This window comes from Eptatretus burgeri, chromosome 4 (assembly GCF_056783735.1).
Source record: "Eptatretus burgeri isolate ZD-2024b chromosome 4, Ebu_testis_v1, whole genome shotgun sequence".
Taxonomy (NCBI): domain Eukaryota; kingdom Metazoa; phylum Chordata; class Myxini; order Myxiniformes; family Myxinidae; genus Eptatretus; species Eptatretus burgeri.
This window is the reverse complement of record NC_140964.1, coordinates 114,565,606-114,584,949: the sequence shown is the minus strand read 5'-3', so window position 1 is coordinate 114,584,949 and position 19,344 is coordinate 114,565,606. Positions and strand designations below refer to the sequence as shown.

The following is a 19,344-nucleotide window of genomic DNA, read 5'->3' as shown; positions in this document are numbered from 1 at the left end:
GCAGATCGGCGGCTCCGTCTTATGGTCACGGAGCTTCAAGAAACAGAATTGCATGCCAGAATCGTTGGTGGAGACCTCACTGCTATTGATGCCATGTAACATAAAAATTGCCTCACCAACATGAACAATAAGTATCAGGCCTACAAAAGGAAGGAAAACGCTACGCTCAACATTGATGAGCACGTGAATGAGTCCCGTGCATTCAGTGAGCTTGTGTCGTACATGGAAAACTGCATGCGAAATGATTCATGTCTGTTCTTCAAGTTGTCGGAGTTGCATTCCTTATATGTTAATCGACTGGCGAGCTTTGGGAATCATAAAACTGTTAATAAGACACAGTTCAAGCAGCAGATCCTGGATCATTTCCCTGACTGCCATGAAGAATTCGATGGCCATAAAACCATCATAATATTCGATGACTGCCTGAGAGTATTAATGAAGGATGCCACAAAAGCTAGGAACTTTAGTGAAGATGCAAGTATCCTGACGAAGGTGGCTCATATTGTCCGTGAAGACATATTTAATCACAAAACCTTCAAATTTGACGGGAGCTTCACGGAAGGATGCCAGAAGGATTCGACACCTTCCACCCTGAGACATCTCATATCCATGATTTTGTACGGACCCGATGTCAGCAATCGGACTCGGTGCGATTTCCAAGCTTGCCTCACTATTTCACAGGCGGTTGTCCTGAATGCTAAAAAGTCTGGAAGTGACAGTACAGTGACTCGGAAACAGCGTGATCGAGAACCACCACTTCCAACCTACATTAGACTTGATATACACACTCAAAACAGAAGCAAGAAACTCATCGATGACCTGCACAGCATGGGTCTCTGCATCTCCTTCAAGAGAGTGATGGAGCTTGAAGAAGAGTTTGCTTTTTCCGTTAGTGAGCGTTTCCAACAGGAAGGCATGGTATGTCCAGCTCATTTTCGGAAACATTCGTTCACAACAGGAGCTCTTGACAACATTGATCATAACCCGTCATCGAACACTGCTATTTCATCCTTCCACGGGACAGGAGTCAGCTTTTTTCAGAATCTTCAAGAAGAGGATGTTGGAGAGCTACGACCGACCTTTTTCACAACACCTGCGGCAGGACAAGAGCACAAACTTTCTAACAGTTACGCGTCCATTCCACCTGTTTCGATGCAATTGTCTCGAGTAGAGATTGGGGCCAATGAATCCCGTGTGAGTCATCATGATTGCCTGAACGTAGCTATGACCAAAGAAGTGTCTTGGATAAAATATTCTCTGCCAGTCCTGAATAACCACGATGTTGACGATGATGAAGTGGTGAGCTAGAGCGCATATCATGCTTCTTTACAACCAGAGCCTAAACATCATGCTGCAATGACTGGTTTGTTGCCGCTGTTTGCAGAGAAGGGTGCAAGTCCGGCGATGGTGAAGCATGGGATGGACATGATAAAAGAATCTATCCAGTACCTAAACCCCGGCCAGATTCCTGTCATCGCAGCAGACTAACCGCTGTTTGCCCTGGCAAAATGTATTCAGTGGAAATGGCCACTTGCCTATGGAGAACGAGTTTTCGTCATCATGATGGGAGGTCTGCACATTGAAATAGCTCTCTGGAGTTCACTCGGAGATATTCTCGCAAATTCTGGCTGGACTGCAGTCTTAGTAGACGCTGGTGTAGCAACTTCAGGCAGCGCACAATCATTCCTGACTGCTTCACATGTCAAACGAACAAGGTAAGCCTACTCGTGCTGACTCAACAGACGTAGACAGTACCCGTTTTTATCATGAATCTCACTTTATGTGCTTCATTGGCCTCTCTTTAACAGCCCTTAAAACATGACTGCCTCCATCATTTCAGACATGTGCACCAAGTTACCGCATTGGCATTATCCAAACGACAGCGAGATGCCTATCTACTTACTGGAGGCACAGACGACGAGGAATCTAGATGTACGTGGAGAGACGGTCTGCTGCAACGGAGCCCGGCCTTTTATTTCTGGGATCTAGTTCTAAGGTACGTTACGAATTCAGTCAGTTTCTCAGAAAAGTTGAACCCCATACCTTGCCTCCCGAAAACCTGAGCAGTGCATTTCATTTCACTTTTAGGTTAGAACTGCTCGTCAGCATGTTTGTGAGAGCTCACTATGAGAGCAATTTCTCATTGTACATCGATGTCCTCGAGGAGTTGACGCCTCTGTTCTTCGCCTTGGACCACGTGAACTACGCTTGCTGGACCCCAATTCATATCCAGGATATGAAAATGCTGCCACACCAAATTCTCAAGCAATTTGTTGAAAATGGCCAGTGGGTCGTGAACAGAAGCGTTGCCAAGTTGTCTGCCATACCAGTGGATCAAGCCCATGAACACGAAAACAAGATTGTAAAGGGTTCTGGTGGCACGGTGGGCCTGACGGAAAATCCTACAGCATTCACGTACATATAAAAGGTTCACACAGTAGTGAATTCCATCTTGTAAAGTCGCCATTATATACAAAAGTCCTAAAACTTCATGACTTGCCTTTTTTGGAGATGGATGTTATCAGGTCCTGAACTCGCCAGACTGATGGACGAGTTCAAAAATGAGTACAAACATCAAGAAACGCATGCAGAGTCGCATGAACACCATGAACACGGTCTCACGGCACAAAAGAGATTTCTCCAGCATGTGACAATATGTCATGTGGGGAATCCGTTTTTGGACGATTTTCCTGAGCTCGTCACCCTAGATAGTCGTAATTGCGCCGAAAATTGTGTGATTTCCAATATCCTGAGTTTGGAGGCTACAGGACAGCAGCAGTACCAAGACTTCGTGAAATGGGTCATCGAAGAGAAGACCCGCTCGATTCAGGAAACCAAACGAAACTCCTTCGCCCTCTTTAAAACAAAGAAACTGAAATTGAAGTCAAAGCAGGCCCAAAGGGTGAAGGTACTGCAGAACGACGTGTCACTCTTCGGCCGACTTTATGTCTCTGCCCAAGAACGCGACGGAGATCTGAGGGAATTCTTCCGACACGAAACGCATCAGTTCCCGCCTTCGATCTCAGACTTCAGGAAACTTCACGTCGGCAAGAAGTCAGACCTGCTACCATGCATAGAGGTCGCCGATATGGTCAACGAGCCGCCGCAATCTTATGACTGCAAAATATTTGATGGGGCTGCAATAGTCCATGCCCTCCCACGTGCAGCCGCTGTGACATTCGATGATTACGCTGACAAGGTCTTCATACCCTACATCCTTCAACAGCTTCATAACAGCGGTAGGGTTGATGTGGTTTGGGATTCTTACATCAGCAACAGCATCAAGGAATCCACAAGGGAAAAACGCGGAAGAGGCATTCGCCGGAAAGTCGCCGGCCGCCCTAAATTACCCGGCAATTGGATGGAGTTCCTTCGTGACTCAGAGAAAAAGGAGGAACTATTCCGCTTTCTCTCATCGAAAGTCCACGGCCATACGTTTCCAGACAAGGAGGTGTATATTACATCTGGTGAGTTCAGTTGTCCCCTCAATTTCCGAGTTTATACAATGCACTTGGGATACAGGACCTTGTTCATATTGTTTCAGATGTGACGCTTCCCCTGGGTTTTTTGTCCATCCATCTGACAAATTGAGGGCAACATTAATTGATATATTTTGGTATATGAATAATTGAGATTAAATTCACCAACATATTTCTACTTCGAGTACCTGAACATTAATGTGTACTGTACTGATTTTCAGGGGAGTTAGTTGTGTGCAAGGATTCGCTACATCCCATGTCAGATTGTAACCATGACGAGGCTGACACGCGAATAATGATCCATCTGATCCATGCCCTTAAATACGGCTGTGGAAGTGTCTTGGTACGTACTGTTGATACCGACGTCGTCGTCATTCTCTGCGGTATGTACCATGAGCTGAATGAGAAATAAATCTTGCGAAATATGTATCTGTTCACTTTCCAGGATGCTCTCTACCAACACTACAAGAGGGCAACGTATCAGGCTAGCCTGTGGGCTTCCAGTGGCGTAACACCCCAGTTGCGATGTCCTGCTGGTTACGGGTGGATGCAGGGTGAGACAGGATGGAAGCCGAAATGGATCACCATTCCTCAGGTCTCGCAAGCCTGTAGGGAACTTGTCAAGTGCGCGTGCACCAAAGCATGCTGAAGTTGCAAGTGTGTCAAGGCTAACCTCTAGTGTACCGCTCTTTGCAAATGCCAGTGCAAGGAGCAAAGGTCTGTTACCAGTCTCTGCAGTTCAATTCCAGGATATGTGGAATTATTGATATTCATGTACATATCTCCATTTACGCTTGTCCAAGTGGAACTGCGCAGACCAGAGGGTCGCTTACGGTGGAATAAGTCCAACGGTTTCAATAATTTATAGGTACAATTAACCATACAGTCCCTCTATCGGACATTCACATGTCGTGAGAAAATTACTTTATCCGATGGCACTAACGCATTTTCACAAAATTTGTACTTTCAAACAATAATTGATGATATTGACATGTTTTCGACCAAAAAGTTGGATTCAATTTTTTGAGCTCCATGTTTGACCTTGAATGTACTTTAAACATTAATCCAACATGAATCACATCAGAAATGTAAACCTTCACTTGCTACATGTGGTTTGCCAAGTTCTATGGTCATTTTGAGACATACTCTCCCAGCGTCTACTGCCATTAGCATAAATTATGAGAAATCTCTGTTTATGAGAAATCTCTATTTATCTGGTGTATCTGCAGTGGATTTTCATGTTAATACTATTTTTAAAACCCAAAATTCTGTATTATTGATAAGGTTGAAATGAGGACGAGAGAAGAACCTTCAGAGTATAGGCTTTATTCCATTTGATTGAAGCCGCTTCTACGGGCACACCAGGAAATACAGACGCAGCATGGAGTACATAAGCAGTAAGGTACACACGCGCAACTAATCACCGCAAAATAAATCAGTATTATATATCAATCAGTATTCTCACCATTCAATGAGCACCAAGTGAGCCGCCGACATAAAACGACAATGCCCCAGGGACAAATCCCCGCAGCCGAGCCGAACCTCAGCTTTATCTCTTCTGTGCTCGAGCCGGGCAACATGTGATCACACGTCACGACCCTCCATTCACCACATTCTCCCCGTCTTTAAAATGTAACTAGAGGCCCAGCTAACGCACCATGATTACTTCAGCGCTACAGGAGTATACATTTCAAGCAATGCGAACTATCTAAACTACTTGAAGTTGTAGGAGCATGGAAATGAGCATCGATATATTATGTAACGAGCAGAAAGGAGCATGAGCATCGAGGATGCCGATAATCCCCTTTACAGATTGAGTCGGCGAGGGGGTATTATTCGTCGGCCTCTCCGGGAGTAGATGGCGGTTTCACTTGAGGGAGGCTTCCGATCCTCTTGGTGAGCCTCGACTCGTGCCGGAGATGACTCCCCGATCGCTCCCGGGTGGAACGCGGTAGCTCCGTCGTCACCCTTCTCGGGTGGAGTCCCTGGGGGGGAAACACCTGGGGAGGGGATGTCAGAGGGAGGTGTGCCAGATGGTGGTGTACCTGCGGGAGGAGTGCCTGAGGGAGCCAAATGACGAACCGACACAGTGGTCTCCCTGCCATCCGGGAGTCTGACATGAGCGTATTCTGGATTAGTATCGATGAGTTCGACCTCTTCCACCATGGGTTCATACTTGCTTTGTCGTACCGGGCGTTTCATGAACACTGTTCCGGGATGGGTTAGCCAGTTGGGCACCGATTGGCCGTCAACATAACGTCGTTGGTGAGTAAACATTCGTTCGTGAGGAGTTGCATTGGTGGACGTGCAGAGCAAAGAGCGTATGGAATTCAGAGCGTCGGCAAGGGTAACCTCCCACCGCTCGGGGCCCAGTCCTCTTGATTTCAACGCCAGAGTTACGGCTTTCCAAATAACCCCGTTATACCGTTCCACCTGACCATTACCCTGTGGGTTGTAACCCGTCGTTCGACTAGTTGCGATGCCGTGCTCTAATAGGAATTGTTTTAGCCCGGCCGACATGAAACACGGCCCTCTGTCTGAATGTATGTACGAAGGTTTCCCAAACATAGCGAAGAGGTCAGACAGACATTTCACGACAGTGCCCGAGGTCATATCCGAGCACGGAAACGCGAAAGGGAACCTTGAATACTCATCAACAACAGTGAATATGTATCTGTTGTCTGTCTCGGTCGGCAGGGGCCCTTTGAAGTCAATGTTTAGTCTCTCGAAGGGAGAAGTGGCCTTGATCAGTCTGCCAGAAGCCGCACCATAGAATCTGGGTTTTAGTTCAGCGCAAACAGGGCATGAAGCATTCATTTGTTTAATATCTTCAATAGAATAGGGCAGGTTCTGTCTGCGTACGAAATGTGCCATTCTGGTTACCCCGGGTGGCACAGAGACACATGGAGGTCTTGCAAAGCCCGACTGATTGCCACCGAGCAGTAGACCCGCGAGAAGGTGTCTGCAGCAGGGTTTTCCCTCCCGGGCCGGTAAACAATGTCGTAACTATAGCAGGCTAGGTCTATCCGCCATCTCATAATTTTTTCATTCTTAATTTTCCCGTTATTTTCCCATCAAACATGAATGCCACGGATCGTTGGTCCGTAACGAGCGTGAAGTGGTTTCCCAGTAAATAATGTCTCCATTTACGCAGCGCTTCGACGATGGCGTACGCCTCCTTCTCTATTGCCGAGTGTCTCTGCTCGCTTCCAGAGAGAGTTCTCGAGAAGAACGCGACGGGTCGCCCAGACTGATTAAGCGTAGCAGCTATCGCGTGATCTGAAGCATCTGTCTCCACCACGAAGGGCACAGAGCTATCGATCGATAATACCACGGAATTACTGATATCGTCTTTGAGGTTGTGGAAAGCTGTTACAACAGCGGCATCTGGTGGAAAGTTTTTGCAATGCACTAGGGGATGTATTTTCTCGGAGTATTGCGAAATCCATCTCGCATAGTAAGCGAACATGCCGATCACCCGGCGCATTGTCTGCAGGTCCTGAGGTGGGGTAGCTCACGGCGGGCGCAATCGCTCAGGATCAGGCTTAATCGTGCCGTCGGCTATCGTGTAGCCGAGAAGGTCAATTGACCTTGCCGAGAATACGCATTTCTCGTAGTTGAGAGTCAGATTATATTTTCTAGCAATGCTCAAGAATCTGTCCAGATTCATGTCATGTTCCCCTGATCCCTACCACACACTGTGACATTGTCCACGTAAACAAAAGTGTCTGAGGTTTTCATCTGAGATGATGTCGTCCATAACCCGTTGGAAGCAAGCTACTCCATTCGTGACACCGAATGGAATCCTCCTGAATTGGAAGAGGCGCCTACCTGCCTGGAATGCGGTGTAAGGTTTGTCTTCCTCTCGGATGGGAATTTGATGATAGGCGCTTCGCAAGTCGATGGTGCTGAATATCTTATAATTGGCCACGCGTTCGACCATCTCGTCTATGCGCGGCAGGGGGTAGGCGTCGAGTTGGGTGAAGCGATTGACCGTTTGGGAATAATCGACAACCATTCGTTTCTTATGGTTCTGGCTGCTGGTCACCAACACCTGTGCGCGCCATGGCGAATCGCTCGGTTCTATAATTCCTTCTTCCAGTAATCGCTTGGTCTCTGAAGTGATGAAATTCATGTCAGCAGTGGTATATCGCCGCGATTTGATCGCTATCGGTTTGCAGACCGGCGACAGGTTAGCGAACAGCTGGGGGGACGTTACCTCTGCAGTAGTCAAGGCATTTAAAATTGGACGAGGTTTTCTTCCTCCAAAGGGTATTTCGACGCTCGTGTGCTGCTTGAGGACATTATGACCCAGAATTACGTCTGCGCACAAATCACGAAGCACCAGTACCCTTACATCCCGATGCGTGTACCCTTTTATGTCCAATTCAACATTGCAGTACCCTCGTACGCGGGACTGTAGTGATGTGGCGGCCATGCATACCGTATTGTCTGTCGGGTGGATTTTCCATTTCCTGCCCTTCACTAGCGAGCTGTTGACGAAACTTTCAGAGCTACCGGTATCAATCAGTGCCTCAGCCATATGCCCGTTAATTCGTATGTCGATGATAGCCTTGGATAGATTCCCCGGGGAGGCTGCAGTTAGTTTATTTTGCGAGTGGAGAGCCGCAGAAGTGGGTTTATTTCTCCTTAGAGTAGATTTACATACCCTGGCATAATGCCCTTTCTTGTCACAATTCATGCATGTGGCATCTCTGGCAGGGCATTTATGACGGAGGTGTCTTTTGTACCCACAAAAGAAGCATTTACCAACCGGAGCAGTTGCTGAGGAGTTTGACGTGGCCTGTGTATCCGGCTCCTCGGGTGTTTCTCCATCCCCTGTGTCTGGCTGTGTCTGTGCCAGTGGGGTTCCTTGAGTTCCCACCGTAGCAGCGTTCATTAGCAGCATCGGTGTCCCAAATGACTCAGATTGCTGCTGAGCCGTATCCATCGCTCGAGCCTGATCGACTACCTTTTCAAGAGTGGGTTGCGCTTTCTCTAGTAAGCGTTGCAGTATGTGGGCTGACCTGAGTCCTTGGATGAATGCCTCCCGGGTCGCTTCCTTTCGGTGTTCCTCGGCGCTTACGGCCCGGAAGCTGCAGTCTTTTCCCAGCTGATTCAGAGCTTGCAGGAACTGATCGATTGTCTCCCCGGCTGCTTGCTTGCGTGTGTTGAGAAGATGTCGTATGTATACCTCGTTCTTGCGCTTCACGTAGAGCGCCTGCAGCACGTCGATCGCTGCTTCGTAAGTGTCGCACTCCGAGAAGAGCCTGTATACGCCGGGCGAGACATGATTCACGAGGGCGGCCAATTTGTCGGCTCCTTCTTCGATGATGGTCAGATAGTGTGAGAAGGAACGAAACCAATGCGACCACTTCATTTCTGAGTCAGTCGCGTTTGGGTCGGCGTCGAACCTCTCTGGTTTGTAGATCTTGTCCATCGTTGGTTGAGAGAGCCGAGAAAACCAAATGGAATAAATTGAAATGAGGACGAGAGAAGAACCTTCAGAGTATAGGCTTTATTCCATTTGATTGAAGCCGCTTCTACGGGCACACCAGGAAATACAGACGCAGCATGGAGTACATAAGCAGTAAGGTACACACGCGCAACTAATCACCGCAAAATAAATCAGTATTATATATCAATCAGTATTCTCACCATTCAATGAGCACCAAGTGAGCCGCCGACATAAAACGACAATGCCCCAGGGACAAATCCCCGCGGCCGAGCCGAACCTCAGCTTTATCTCTTCTGTGCTCGAGCCGGGCAACATGTGATCACACGTCACGACCTTCCATTCACCACAAAGGTATTCGTCAATACCGAAGAGACAAACAGATAGCTATCAGTTATTACTTCACTTTTTAACCAAAACGTAAAATGGACGAACTTGACCTTTGACCTATATATTTGACCTTGAAAATGTACCTTCAAGGTTAATCCAACATGAAACACGTCAGAAATGCAAGCCTTCACCTGACTACATGTGGTTACCAAGATGTATGGTCATTTTAAGACATACTCTCCCAGTTATGGCGTTATAGCGCAATTCGCATAAATTATGAGAAATCTCGATTTATCTCGTGTACTTGTAATGGATTTTCATATTCATTGCATTTTTAAATCACATAATTCTGTATTATTGATGAGGTATTCGTAATTACCTAAGAGTGAACCAGATAGATATCAGTTATTTCTTCACTTTGCAACCAAAAACGTAAAATCGACCAACTTGACCTGTATGTTTGACCTTGAAAACTGACCTTCAAGGTCGAATTTAATGTGGCTCCATGACTGAAATTAAAGCTTGTGTCCAGTTGATGTTGCATACAAAATTTGGTGCTTTCTTCCATCATGTAACGGAATGGCCTATATTTGGACCTAAGAGCCCCCACTATATTGGGTGCTGCTCTATCTACACCCTGACCAACTTATCTTCTGGCCTTTGGTGGCAAGTCTTTTCGATTCATGACACCTACTGACGAACAGGCCATGACCCACCGACTTCCTCAGTTGTAAGGTTTGTGCGGTTGGCCATGTATCCTGAGCAGTTACCATTGTGGGGGAAAAATTTATATTAATGTATTTTAAATTGTAACAAATGGAGTTTCAGAAATGTAACTTTTATTGCTGCAAATTGAATTGGCTGTCATTTCTGGCCAAAAGACTTTTGCCCAAAATGATAAGAAATGTGTTGTTCTGGAGCAAAGTGACCGAGCTGATAAATGAACCTTTGCTTCAAAATGTACGAAGTGGCTTTTCGTCTAAAGGACACGTCTACAGTCTGGGTGAATATCCCCCAACCTCTCTCTCACGAAAGTGTAAAATGCTTTGAAATCTAAAATTGTTTTCAGTGCAAGCACGTGAGGAAGTATAGTTTCTCAGTGGCTTGTACTCCTTGGAACTGACCAAGTACCAAGTTAGAATAAAACTCTCTGATGTAATGTAGAAGTGAATTGAATCAGGTTGGTCTAACTGTTAACTAAAGTAAGAATAAATGAAATAGAACCAAATAATATTGCAATCAAATGGGGATTCTTAAGTTCATTGTACAAGGGTGAGAAGTGTATGGTGTATAATTAGGAAATAAATTGTTTCACAAGGAAGGACTTGTGTGAACATCAGTTTTATCAATGTCGATAGGGTTTTTGTAGGATTTTAAATTCAAATAGGACAAACGTTAAACTCTGTCTGAAGTCAAATAGGATTCCACAATCGGCCAGTTAGAATCCTTCAGGAGGACAACGATCACAACAAGGTGGGTTTAAAAAATCCACATCAGTTGGCGCCGAGACTCGGATTCGAACCGACGTTGGTGCGGTGCTCATGACCGGAGGTGCTTAATCTGCCGGAGGCAGTGCCTGGAGGAACGACATGTGCTTGAGCGAAGGTAAGGGAGAGCGCTCTCAGCAAGTAACGCATTTCGAACAAAGAAAAGTTCATTGTCACATAATTTTATTGAGAGAAAGAAGAGGATCCGGCGGAGGGAGTGTGTTTTAAAGTAAACAATAAGTACTGTAGTTGTTTTAGAAAAGTGCTGGAGAAGAAGAGGAGTCAGATGACAAGAAGAGGCTCGTTAAGGAGCCAGATGCATAATTAAATGGGAATGATGAAGCGACATGCCACATGTTTGCATCGATACGGACCGGCTTTGAGAGAGATGGCCGAGGACATGGCTGAGACGCCGAGATAGGGTTAAAATAGATAAATATCATAAGTTACCTGTTGGTAAGAGTTATAAGAGTACTTTTTGTTCATTGAACTCACTGGAAGTTTGTTGGCAGTGAGATTGTTATATTATAGTGTGTGGAGGTTTTACGGATTTGTAAATGCAATGATTTGCACGAAACGTTTTGTAGAGTGCAGGAGATGATTAACCAGCTGGGAGCGTGGTTGGTGATTTGCATTGAGATGCATGTGTTGCTGAGAGTAAAAAATGAAACTTGTGCGAGTCCAATATTCACTGCAATGAAACGTGTTCTGTTGGGATTTTGACGATATTTTAACTCGTGCTGAGTTGAGCTGTGGGACTGTTTGAAATGGCATGTTATACATTCTTGGCGTTGTATTTCCACACGAAGGTCGCAAACTACACTGTGTGAGACCCCCCTCCACTCGATCTGTGGGGGTGGCCTATCTTTACACTGAGTCTTTGTTCGAGCCTTTGCTTTCGGTGTGAAATTCAATTCATATGCAGATTCAAGAGGATGAGATAGAAATGTGATTGGTATTTGTCACGTGATCACACAAGAGTCTATGAGATGCAATGCTGTTTAGTGTGTGTGTTGAAGCCATGACAGAGTAATGCAAACTGTGGGTTTTGCCTGTCAGAGTTTTTTCCTTTTTCTTCCCACCGGATGTGGAGAGAACTTCCTGTTCCTCGTTCCTTGGTGTTTGTGGCGCACCCTCTCGACTGAATCTGTTTAAAGTGAAGTCCATTTCGGAAAAAGTGTTGAAGTTTTATTTTACAACCATCAGGATTTTGAATAAATTGTGAAATAACAATTGTGAATGTGGATATACTGCATGTGATTTAAATGTAGAAACGTGATTTGGAATGATTTTAATGATTTGATGCTGTTTAGCACGTGGGGCAATTCACAGATAATAGATGATTCCCTCGGATGGACGTTGAAATATTGTTTTATTCGTCTGCGAATGTTGAGGTTACCTGAACTTGTGCTGGGAAGGCAATGGCAAACAACCCAGTGTAACCCTTTGATCGATTCAGTCAAGGTAAATTCATGATTTAATTGGATAGATGCTGAAGATTTAATTTTTCATTTATGGATTTTAAAAGGAAATATTTCATTGTTTTGACCAAAAAGTTGTTTAAGAGAGTTTGGATGTTTATTAGTCTGAAGTTTAAGATGCTTTTCCAAGACTGGGATAAAGATTGTGGAGGGTGAAGCTGCATGTGTAGACAGAGTGTTTGAGCTGCAATTTAAATGATATTCGCCTGATGACAGATTTGATAAGTGATTTGACAATTTTTGTACAACTGTTTAAAATGAGTTATTTGTTTTGATAAAGGAAAATGGATTCGTAATTGAGAAGGTCGGAGGAAGTGATAGATGGTTTGTGTATGTGAATTGGAAAAATGGCAGCATGTTTGCTGCTTTGGTGAGAGAGAAGTGGACAGATGGAGAAATGGCAGAGATTTAAAATGTCGATGGAAATAGCAAATGAGATGGATGTTTTGAGTATACGTACAACTGGGATTTCTGTATATTTTAGCATGTTGTTTTGGGAAATAACAAGGAAAGGGATGAAAATATTGATGACATATAATGCAAGTTAAATGCTTCCATAAGAATCTTTGTTAGTCTTGTAGAACTACATGTGCCCATGACGTTTATTGATTGGTGTTTAATTGATGCTTTGTTTGTTTCGGAGTGTTGAAAGCAGTCTTTGAAGCAATGTACGATTTCATCTAAATGAAGTTTGGAAAGAAGTTCCACACAAAGATTGGACGATGGGAGATCCCAGATTTGGGTGATTGAGCATTCAACACATGATTATGTCCCTTCCTGAGGAGATAAGATGGAGCAATGTGGGAAAAGAAATAAAAAACCCACTGAGGAGCAGGTTGAGCAAAGTCTTAACGTCGGCGTTGTGTGGTGCCTGCGTGGAGGAATGTTCTCAGCCACACTCTCGATTGCCGCTCTGCAAATACATCGTGAACTTGCTGTGGTTGCTTCAATGTAAGACAGGCCTGGAGTTCCACACTGCGCTCCTTCAACCCAGTGTCCGGCCCAAACTTGTACTTGCCCACATCTACCTTCTCCTCAGCTCAAGGAGTGCTTCGATTGTGTTTCCCGTTGGGTGCTGCTCTATCCACACCCTGACCTGTTTATCTTCTGACTTCGGGTAGCATGTTTTCAATGTGTGACACATGCTGATGAACAGGCCATAAATGAAATGGAAACTCACTCATTTTCTGATATGAGCACTCGCTGCCATTGTTGATTGAACTTGAATAATGGAAATCTTTTCTCCTTCAGGAATGGGACATGGTAATCATGTATAAGAAAAATTATTCAAATTTTCCTTAAAAAAAAAAATGGGGGAGTGTCGGGGAAAAATTTATATTAATGTATTTTAAATTGGAACAAATGGAGTTTCAGAAATGTAACTTTTATGCTGCAAATTGAATTGGCTGTCATTTCTGGCCAAAAGACTTTTGCCCTAAATGATAAGAAATGTGTTGTTCTGGAGCAGAGTGACCGAGCTGATAAATGAACCTTTGCTTAGAAATGTACGAAGTGGCTTTTCGTCTAAAGGACACGTCTACAGTCTGGGTGAATATCCCCCAACCTCTCTCCACGAAAGTATAAAATGCTTTGAAATCTAAAATTGTTTTCAGTGCAAGCACGTGAGGAAGTATAGTTTCTCAGTGGCTTGTACTCCTTGGAACTGACCAAGTACCAAATTAGAATAAAACTCTCTGATGTAATGTAGAAGTGAATTGAATCGGGTTGGTCAAACTGTTAACTAAAGTAAGAATAAATGAAATAGAACCAAATAATATTGCAATCAAATGGGGATTCTTAAGTTCATTGTACAAGGGTGAGAAGTGTATGGTGTATAATTAGGAAATAAATTGTTTCACAAGGAAGGACTTGTGTGGACATCAGTTTTATCAGTGTTGATAGGGTTTTTGTAGGATTTTATAATCAAATCGGACAAACGTTAAACTCTGTCTGAAGTCAAATAGGATTCCACAATCGGCCAGTTAGAATCCTTCAGGAGGACAACAATCATAACAAGGTGGGTTTAAAAAAATCCACATCACCATACAGGATTGATGTGTACGTCAAGTTGTCCACATCACTCAGCTACTTTGCAAATCCGGCAAACACACATCGGTAGAGTTGATTCACTAAAGTAGAGCAATACAAGAACAAGCTAGAGAGTTCATAGAGCACCTTACCCCGTGTAGTCTTGAGAAAAACTACATGGGAAGGGTCTTTTCAACTGTTGCATTGTGCTTTGCACCAAAAAAAAACCACCACCAGGCACCACCATATTTTTCTGAATGCTGAATCTCAGTGATGTCACAGTTACTCTGCCTTCAGGGTATCAGACCGCGAGAATATTTTTCCAAGTTCTGCAAAACTGACGGTTTTTGAAACTCTCAAGGTGATTTGTGTTTTACAGTGTTCAAGTATATAATTAAATTTAAATAAAATAAATATTTTTAAAGGTTGTACAAAATAAATTTTAAAAAAGATTGAAAGTGTACCACCATTGATGCAGCATCTTTTACACCACCTTGTCGAACACATTAAATTAGTTTTTCATGCCTGTTGTTTGTGTCCTTTGTAACAACATTAAAAAGTGAGTTTCCTGTTTGGAATTGTTTTCAATTTTGTTTCACTACCAGACAGGCAGACAGAGTAAAACAATTACTCTCTTTGTGCAGCACAATCGGGACGAGATTCCGTTCAATTTGACAAATTCAGAGCCAAAGAAGTGCTCAACTCCAGGTTCGGTTTCCGATTCATGGTTCTCCAGTGTTCTTTAAAGTGTGTTCCAACTGGGACTTCTCAATTGTCCAGAACTGATCGTTTGGGCAAATGGATGTTTGTCAGGATGTTAAAGTTTTCTCACAAGATCAACCACCCCATGCCTCCATCCATACATCCATCCATCCATTGGGACCATACTCTGTGCAGAGCGTCGGTGCTGCAGAAGCAGTTACCTGGCTTTTGGGTACAATCCTGGACGGGTTGCCACTCCGATGCAGGATACTTGAAGGGCTCAATCACCCCAGTAAGCTGGTACTCATTTTGCCGACTTCGGAAGAACGGCAGGCCGAGTCAACCCCACCTGGTATTAATTAAACGGCTTCACCTCATCTCTCCAGGAACTCACGAAAGATGGGGTTTCTACGCACGGCGTATAGCCTCCGAGGGAGAATGTGAGTGAGTGGTCTGCGGTGACCACCAGCAAAGCTTCATCTTTGTTCACCATGTTTGTGATATTCCCGATGACGTCGTCGAAAGCAACTGCGTCAGTTCGTGCCTTATGAGCACAACCCTCATGGTGGCCATGATCGATGCTCCACCTGACCATCAAATCTAACAAATCAAAACTGTTAGAGTCAGACCCCAAGTTCGTGAAATTCTTGCATGTCAGGTGTTGGTGAGTTAGTGTTTTGGTTAATGCGGACCTATTAAACATGCAAACACAAATTTCTCATTGTGTGTGTGTGCGTGCGTGCGTGCTTGCGTGCGTGCGTTTCGGATCCGTTTCGGTGCGTGCATCCGTGCGGGATGTTTCAGGGCTGGTTTTGGCTGGAAACCATTGCGGAGATCTATGCACTCGAGAGCTGCATGACCCTCGAGTCATTGGAGGTGCGAATCCAGACGATACTTGATGATACAATGATTGTACAACAAGAATGACCGCAATGTGGTCACAATGCGCGATGGAGTCCAGTAACGGGCCGAATGGGAAACGCCGTTTAAAGCACTTTTAAAATATGAACGGAACGATTGGGAAACACACATTTACTGTGCTACTAAAAGATTAACTAGACACCTCTCATCCATGTCAGCCTCCACCACGGTTATATCACAATGAGCTGATTTGTCACATGGTCACGGATTGTTTAACCCCAACATAGGGCTGTTCAAAACCATGAAACACTCTTATTTTTTCATAATTTACGTCAATAAACGAAGCAATCACAAGTCTGTCGGCAAAATTGTTTTTTTAGATATAAACTCATGTTCCGATATGCAAATGACTTGCAACGTCATCGGTCAGACGGTAATTTCCATTGGAATTAACAGGCAGTTTAGAAAAATGGATTGGCGGTACTTAGGTGAGAGCTCGAATAGAAAGGTGAAGCAAGTAAAGGAGGCTAAAGGAGTTACTTTGTTAAAAACACCAACTATAAACCAACATTTCAAGGAGAAAGAGAAACGACGTATGAAGACGATGGTGACAGCTTTGGGCTCAACAGACGGGGCTGCTGGCAATGCAGAACAAGTGGCTTCAGTACTCAAGCAAACACAACAGGACCAACCACGTGACCACATCACATGACCACGGAGGACGAACCCAGATGTACAATGCATGCCCAATAACTTGCCAAGTTTTAATGCACAAACTTATTTTATAATGCAGATAATCAATCAAGGATGATGATTAACATAAACAACAGGGAGAAAAGTAATATATTTGTTTTCAACTCAGAACATCAGTGTGTTGAACAGGAAGAGGATTAACATGAGGTAGGATAAAGTTGGCCACACACTCGATTCTTCACTGGTCTTTGAAGAAGTTTGTCTTATTTCATAAATATATATATATATATATATATATATATATATATATATATATATATATATATATATATATATATATATATATATGTTAACAATCTAAAAACCCACCAAAGCTCCCCTGAACAAAGCTCCTCTCATGAGTCCTTTCTCTCCAACCACTCATGGAAACATAACTGGATAGTGGGTTGGCCAATGGAGGAAAATACAAACTTGAAGTAACATTTTATAACTTGCATCCCTTCCAATCTTTGCAGCTCCCACTCGCGCAACCGCCAGCCACGGCCGCTCTTATCCAACATCTCGTATCAATCCACAAGCAGATGTTCTCTTCATCTCGTGGTGTTCTTTCCTTGAAACATTTTTTGTCCATGTTTATTTGTTTTCATTTCAGCTGGTTTCACACAATCGCAGTCAGAAGCCAATTTGTGTTCATAGTTTGGCAACAGTAACCACATGTGAAGATTACAATGTTGTTTATCTTACATCGCACTTAACCAAGCCAGTAAAGAAGAAGAATTTTTTTTTCAACCAAGTTTTCCAGGTATAAATCACGTGATGCATGCACACGTACAAATATGTTCACCTTTTATTTAAATAAAGTACAAACTATCCGATGACCGATGATCCCTCAATCTCCCACCTCATCGTTCAGATTTGAAACCAAGAGGACAGTTGTCGGTTGGCAGAGGAGCCACAAGAGCAGAAGGGGCGGTAACTCCAACTACAGCAGCTGCAGCGGAGGGGGGGGGGCAAACGTATTCCAGGACTATTGAGTCCTGGAAGCAGATATAAATAATCGCTGAAAAGTGCTGTTTAGTGCAGGAAATGCAGGACAGTATGGCCAGGTGAGTGAAGGTGAACGTGGCCAACAAACAGTTACCACCAGATTGAAGGAAGCCAGTCGCTGCTGGAAAACTACTTCCATATGGTCCTGTCAAACAGTCAAATTTATAAGAAACTCACAGTGAAGAACAAGAGGTACTAGCCATTCTTCATCTGAAATGAAATACTGAAGTTCCAAAAATGCGAATCTCTGACATCACATCCTTTGTCTTCACTTTTTGGTTGTTGTAAAACGATGTTCTGTTGACGTTCTGATCCGTTCAGTGTACTCGCACGGAAATAGCAGAGGATGCAAGACCAGAAACGAGGTGGTGAAACACAGAGAGATCATCGACCCGTCTGTGATGGCGAAGTGATGGACCCATCAAATCAGCTTCAGCGTGGAAGATTCCAATGATCAGGCCTTGGTTTCCATGGCATCAAGGTGAGAAAGATGTGAGGCAGGGGAGCCAGTGCAGAGGGGAGAGCAGTACTCCATCATGCTGTGGATAAAGGCCTTGGAGGTGGCTTGGAGTCCAGGTGTGCCAAGGAAGGACTTTGTGCGACAGAGGATGCTCAGTCGGCTGGCTTTGGAGGTCAACTTTGAAATGTGGTCTGCCAAAGAAAGATCATGGCTGACAGTGAGACCCAGGAAATTGAATGCCTGAACCTCCTCCACAGGATTGTTAAGAAATTGGATTGGCGGGTTGGGGGTTGGAGAGAAAGAGAGAAAGAGAGAAAGGGAGAAAGAGAGAAAGAGAGAATGGAGGACTTTTTTGTCAGGGTTGAAAGACATATCCCAAGTGATTCCAAGTGTTTGACCAATTTATGATTTTTTTTAAGGTCTGAACAGAGGGAAGAGTCTGTGTCCTGCACATCAGAAGGATGAGGGATGTCACGGCAGATGATGCAGTCATCAGCAAATGCAGAAAGATAATTTTCCAGAGTCAGAGAGATCATGGATAAAGATCGAGAATCGCACTGGGCCAAGAACACTACCTTGGAGCACTCAAGCCTTGACAAGGAGAGAATATGAAAGGATTCCATCGAGTGCCACATGCCCATCTGAGCATTTGTTGCCATAGTTGTCATTAATTTTCAAAAAATAAAAGCCCCCTCTAACTAATATTGTGGAACAAGGACAAATGTGTCCAAGGGCCACAACCTAAAGGTTTTGTCTTCACCAGAAGAAGAACAAGAAGAAGAAAAAGAAGAAAAAAAAACAAAAACAAAAAAACAACTTCCGATATTTCGTCACGTGCCTTGACGGAGCTAATAGCGAGACCCATCCTGGACGATCGTCGTTCATGACGAGAAAATAGTGTATTTACAAAATAACTACACATTGAATGGAATAATCTTTAAATAGTAACGTGAACTTTTCGAAATTTTAAAGCAAATGTCCGAATATATTTAAAAGTTCATGACAGACGCTTTCAAAAGGCACCCTCAATGCGAGGATGTGTACAGGTGTTTAGTATTTAAGGAGATCCGGATGCTGTATATAAAAGAGCCGAGTGAGGAAGAAGAGGAGGAAGAAAGGACAAAATAGGGACAATCACCGAATATCGATATACCTAAGTACCCACGCGGGTAACCTACCGAGGGACCGTACTTCGGCGAAGGCCTGCTTGGACAGGAACCGCTAAAGCGGTCCGTTCTGTTCTGGGATAACCGAGCGGGTATTATCGCCAGACCTCGCCGGACCCGATTCTATTTATCGGCTATTTAAAAACCAACTATAT

General features: G+C 44.1%; 1 protein-coding gene and 1 pseudogene across 1 annotated transcript in view; one reads left to right on the top strand and one right to left on the bottom strand.

The window, feature by feature from the left end:
• The window catches only part of LOC147028931 (uncharacterized), a 158,576-nt gene that overhangs the window by 134,357 nt on the left and 4,875 nt on the right, over positions 1-19,344 (bottom strand). The window lies entirely within an intron of this gene.
• On the top strand, positions 22-4,128 carry LOC147028932 (uncharacterized; annotated as a pseudogene).